Below are 6000 nucleotides of genomic sequence, written 5' to 3'. Positions count from 1 at the left end.
TTCAGCATTGTCGCACTTTGAATGACAATTGAGCAGTCATGCAACACTGTACCCATATGAAATTTTTATTATTTTTTTCACACAAATAGAGCTTTCTTTTGGTAGTATTTACTCGCTGCTGGGTGTTTTATTTGTGCACTGTAAACAAACAAAAGAGCAAAAAAATTGAAAAAAAAAAGTTTTTCTTTGTTTCTATTATAAAATTTTGCAAACAGGTAATTTTTCTCCTTCACTGATGTGCTTTGATGAGACTGCACTGATAGGCGGCACTGATGGGCACTGATAGGCAGCACTGGTGAGCACTGATGAGGTGGCACAGATAGGCAGCACTGATGGGCACTGATAGGGGCACTGACAGGAGGCACTGATAGGCGGCACTGATGATGCTGCACTGATGGTCAGCACAGATGGGCAGCACTGATGGTCAATACTGCTGGGCGGCACTGCTGGGCAGCACTGATGGGCGGCACAGATGGGCAGCACTGATGGGTGGCACTGCTGGGCACAGGTGGGTGGCAATGATGGGTGGCACTGCTAGGCACAGGTGGGTGGCACTGATGGGCACAGGTGGGTGGCACTGCAGGGCGCAGGTGGGTGGCACAAATGGGTACAGGTGGGTGGCAATGATAGGCACAGGTAGGTTGCACAGGTGGGCGGTACTGCTGGGCACTGATCATCAGTGCCCTGATGATCAGTGCCGATTCCTTTGCTGACAATTGCCGGTTATATCGGCAGCACTTTCCTCACTCTGTGACAGTGTGAGGAAAGTGCAGCCAATAACCAGCAACTGTATTTACCGGTGGTCTGCTGTGTCATTGGACACAGCTGATCACGAGGTAAAAGGGCACCGTGATTGGCCGTTTACCATATCACGTGATCAGCTGTGTTCGTAGGACACAGAGATCACTGGCAGTGCCGGGTGCATGCCGCTGGGGGCGGTCAGGGAGCGTGTTCTGGAATGACGTCCATGGACGTCGTCCCAGAACTAGACAACCACGCTGTAGCTGTGCTTCGGCTATAGCGCAGTTGGTTACTATTTAACAAGTATCTAGCTTGCCTCAGCAGATCCCAGGGATAGCGGTGGAAGTGTTGATTCTTTTGACTACAGCTACAGAGACCATATTTGTTTTAAATTTTTTGGGTATCCCCTATGTTTATAAGTTAGCTCCTCTCTCCTTAAGTTAAAGTTGAGAGCATCACCCCACTGATTGTAAGTTGGAGATGTGGGCGAGATCCACTTTTGGAGGATAAGTTTACAAGCCAATTATAAGGATCTGGTCCACAACAAGTGCATCTCAACAGGAAGGGTGTCCTCTTGAATTATATCCAAAAGAGCAATTTTAGGATCCATCTGCACCTTCATGGAACAGCGTTGATTAAGGGTTGTAAAAAAAAAATCCTGTATAGATTAGGGCAATGCCACAACATGTGAATAAGTGTACCCGTGGCTGCAGTGCATTTAGAGCATTATGGGGATTCTGCCCTTCCCCAGGAATGCAGATTTTGTGGGGTGTAGTGCACCCTATGGATTATGATTAATTGAGTCAGATGCTGTGAGGGAGATAAAGATTCTTGAGTTAGGGTTACTAACACCTGAGTACACTCCTCATCTTCTATCAATTCAATATCCTGTCACCACAGATGCACACTTTTTACCTATAAGCGGGCATTTGCAGTCTTTTGGAGAGTGGAGTATAAATCCCCAATTAGGCCTCTTTTAAAACAAGATGTGGAAATTGCCATAGTTACTGGTATAGAAGGGTTATACTTTAAAAAAACTGTTGCTGACTGACTCTGTAGAGCATGGTGCAGCTGGAGATATTGAAAGAAAAATTTATTAGGTATTTGGTATTTTCCCACCAATACATTAAAAGGTAAAAATACATCCTTATCATACAATTGGTGGAGAAACTCGATGCCAATCCTTTTCCTAAGATCAAAACAAATATTTGAGCTTTGCTACTTCCGGCAACTGGGGACTGTGGTGTCTGGGGTGTCTATACTTCCAGATAAGGTCTCTAAACAGAGAGTCGACTTTACGGAAGGAAATTTGCGGGAGCTACAGTTATGCAGAAGGTATAGGAGCTATGGCATCCATACCATTTGACCATGTTGGCCCTACCAATGACTGTTAAAGGCAATTTACTCCATGTCTTGCCTGTTTGTTTTAACCTATGGAGTAAGGGTTCCAGATTTGGCTCCCTCATTCTCTTGTAGGGTAACCAGTACACTAAAGTATTCTTCTAAACTTTAGGGGAATGTCGCAAAATAATATTCAATTTATTTTTGCCATGCAAATGCAGGGTCACACAGAGACCTGTGGAGCGGTGCAGAAAAATACAGACATGTTGCATTTTTCTGCTCTACTCTGCCCACAGCTAAAAACCATTGTTTTCTCTGTGCCCTCATAGAGAGCTGTGCTTTTCTTATGCAAAAAAAACGCAGTTCTTCACTGAAGTGTGAACTTGCCTAACAAAATGCATTAACAGCACTTTCGAGGGAGGAAATTGAAAACATATTCTTTCTTTGTAGAAGTGATTGAGCAGCTATGTATTTACCGTATCCACATCTTCTAAATGTAGCACTTACTGTAGCAATCGTACGTACAGAGATGGACATCCATCTTGCTCAAGACCCTCCATCTTGTATCTCTCTCTCCCTCCAATCCCCCTCCTCAGGAATGTGGCCTGTGTGTGTATGCTGAGTTCAAAAGGCATCAGGTCCCAGCTGGAGAGCTTCATGGTTATAAATCCCAAATTAGCTGGTGCCCGGGTGTCTGTTAGCTTCTCAATCTGAGATAATCGTAAAACCATAAACCAGTCCTTCACTGGGCTTCAAAGACATTCCTAGGTAGCCGTAAAACAGACCTCACATTTAAAACCCACTTTTACATATAAATTTATATCTTAAGGTAGGAAATAATTACATAAACATAAAGCATATATTCGGATAGCTCAGTTTAATGCGAGTCATCTGATATCTTACACCCTTAGTGGAAGTCTACAGGAGAGCAGAAAGCCATATACAGTAGTTCTAGCTGGAATAGTCAAACATGGCATGTTTGATATCTAGACGTTCAGCAGATGATTCTGCATATTAATCTACCCATGGATAGAATGTTACATGTACCTAGGGAAGGTTATTGTCCTGGTATAACTTGTGAAGGATTTTGGTTCTAGCCTGAGTCCCCTGCCTACAACACCCCTCCCCAAATGAGGCAATTGGTTCTCTGCTGTAAGGAGACACCCTGCTGAGTTCCTGGAAAAAGGCTGTTATGCTTGGAGCAGTGAGTTGAGTTGAAGAATTCTCCCCTTTTAACATCAGAACCAACTTGGGAGACTGTACCCTTGCTCTGAAACTTGATCTGCTTAACCCAGGACTTTTGGCAAGTACTCTACCTCTCTAAAACTTCTTTCTGTTATCTCTTTGCTGTGTTATTGCTCTCTGTATTTATATATATATATATATATATATATATATATTCTTATTGCACCCTTTTGACCTTTTTAGTAATAAATCCTATTATCTGGAAACTGTTGAACTGTTTCTGAAGCTCTTTAATGCAAACTAAGAATCCCTATCTCTGAAGAGCGCTACTGTGTTTTAAACCTCTATATATCTCTGCCTGCGGTGACAGTGGTATACAGACGATTATTCAAACATCATAGGGTTATTGCTAATATTGGCGAGTTTCCTCCTTTTCTCTACAAAAAGGCGGTGGTGGCAGTGTGAAGGGTTAATTGCGTAATTATCCTGACCCAGTAACAATCGCTCTCAGGCTGCAGGTACATAGATTGTGGTCCATTAGCTGGAAAATCTTTGTACAGGGTGCAGCTGAGTGTGGCATAGGGGAGGGGCAGTGACGTCACCACGTATCGGATCATCATTACGGCGAGTACTGACGGAGTGTGTTAACACTCCTACGAGGCTGATCATCACCGCACTCTGCGGCTTAAATTACATTACATGCGTGCTTATTGTTGAAATAATGTGAGTGCAATATGGGAGCACATTAAAGAGTGTTTATATTTACCTTGGATAAGGCACTATATCTTTTATTCTTTTCTCCTATGGGTCATATGAGGATACATTGAGCATTGGAGTGAGGAGAGGCTCTAGGAGGGAGAAATCCTTATGCCTGTATAGGCTCAGAAGATAATTCGTAGGTTTCCAGCCACACCACCATAAGCAGCTTGAAAGGAGAGTAAATTATCAGCATCTTCTCTCTGCTGAACTTCAAAAAAACGTTTTTGCACATTTTCCTTTTTTGCACATTTTTTTGCTGTTGAACTTTATAAATTCATATATATTTTTTAAAAAAAAATATTTATTTTTTATATATATATATAATTTATTTTTGTTTTGCACAATTTGCACATTGGACTTTATGAATTTATTTATTTATTTATTTATTTATTTCTAATGAGATATTTATAATCATTTTTTGTTTTACACATTTGCATAGTGGACTTTATGAATTTATTTATTTACTTTTATTTTTAATGAGATATTTATATTGTAAAATTATCACTATTGGATTTATTCACATATTTTTTATTTATATTTATATTTCTTACCATACACTGTGGTAATATAATTAGATTAATTTTGGTAATGCAGTTGATAAGTTGACATTGTCACAGTATATATTAATTAGTGGTATTTTTTAAGTATATAGTATCGGCACGGTAGTTTCAGAGCGCGGTTAATTATCAATTATTTTTATGTAGTTCACATCTTATGAGGGTGAGAAAAAATTCCAGCGATCTAATACACAGATTTTTGACTCCAGTGGCTCACAAGTTCATTTAAATAAAATGAGTGTGGCATTGTTACGCACGTGACAGCAAGGTTTTAGACTGGCTAGTCCTTCGGTCACGAGTTGGTGAGAAGGGCTAGGGCAGCAATGGGCAAACTACGGCCCGGCGGACCTTTTAATCCGGCCCGCGGAGCTAGGCTCCCGCTAGGCTCCTCTCAGTCCGCCCTGAAGACTGGTGTAGCATGAAAATCTGTCTCCTATGAGGATCTGTCCCCCTCGACGTATCTGCGCATGTGCCGGAGATCGCCGATCGGCTGCTAATGCCTGAAACTGGCACATGCGCAGATACGTCGAGGGGGACAGATCCTCATAGGAGACAGATTTTCATGCTACACCGGAACGGCGCGGGAAGACGGCGAGAGGAACGCGCGGAGCAAAGGTAAGTGAATTGACTTGGGGACTTAATATGGGGGATGAATTAATATGGGGGATGAATTACTATATGGGGGATGAATTACTATATGGGGGATGAATTACTATGGGAGATGAATTACTATATGGGGGATGAATTAATATGGGGGATGAATTACTATATGGGGGATGAATTACTAAATGGGGGATGAATTACTATGGGGGATGAATTACTATATGGGGGATGAATTACTATGGGGGATGAATTACTATATGGGGGATGAATTACTATATGGGGGATGAATTACTATGGGGGATGAATTACTATATGGGGGATGAATTACTATATGGGGGATGAATTACTATAGGGGATGAATTACTATGGGGGATGAATTAATATATGGGGGATGAATTACTATGGGGGATGAATTACTATGAGGGATGAATTACTATATGGGGGATGAATTACTATATGGGGGATGAATTACTATGGGGGATGAATTAATATGGGGGATGAATTACTATGGGGGATGAATTACTATGGGGGATGAATTACTATATGGGGGATGAATTACTATATGGGGGATGAATTACTATGGGGGATGAATTACTATATGAGGGATTAATTACTATATGGGGGATGAATTACTATATGAGGGATGAATTACTATGGGGGATGAATTACTATATGGGGGATGAATTACTATGGGGGATGAATTACTATGGGGGATGAATTACTATATGGGGGATGAATTACTATATGGGGGATGAATTACTATGGGGGATGAATTACTATATGGGGGATTAATTACTGTGGGGGATGAATTACT

The sequence above is a fragment of the Staurois parvus genome, unplaced genomic scaffold (assembly GCF_062004578.1).
Source record: "Staurois parvus isolate SC_StPar_1 unplaced genomic scaffold, SC_StPar_1.0 ptg000136l, whole genome shotgun sequence".
Lineage (NCBI taxonomy): Eukaryota > Metazoa > Chordata > Amphibia > Anura > Ranidae > Staurois > Staurois parvus.
This window is presented reverse-complemented; position numbering follows the sequence as displayed.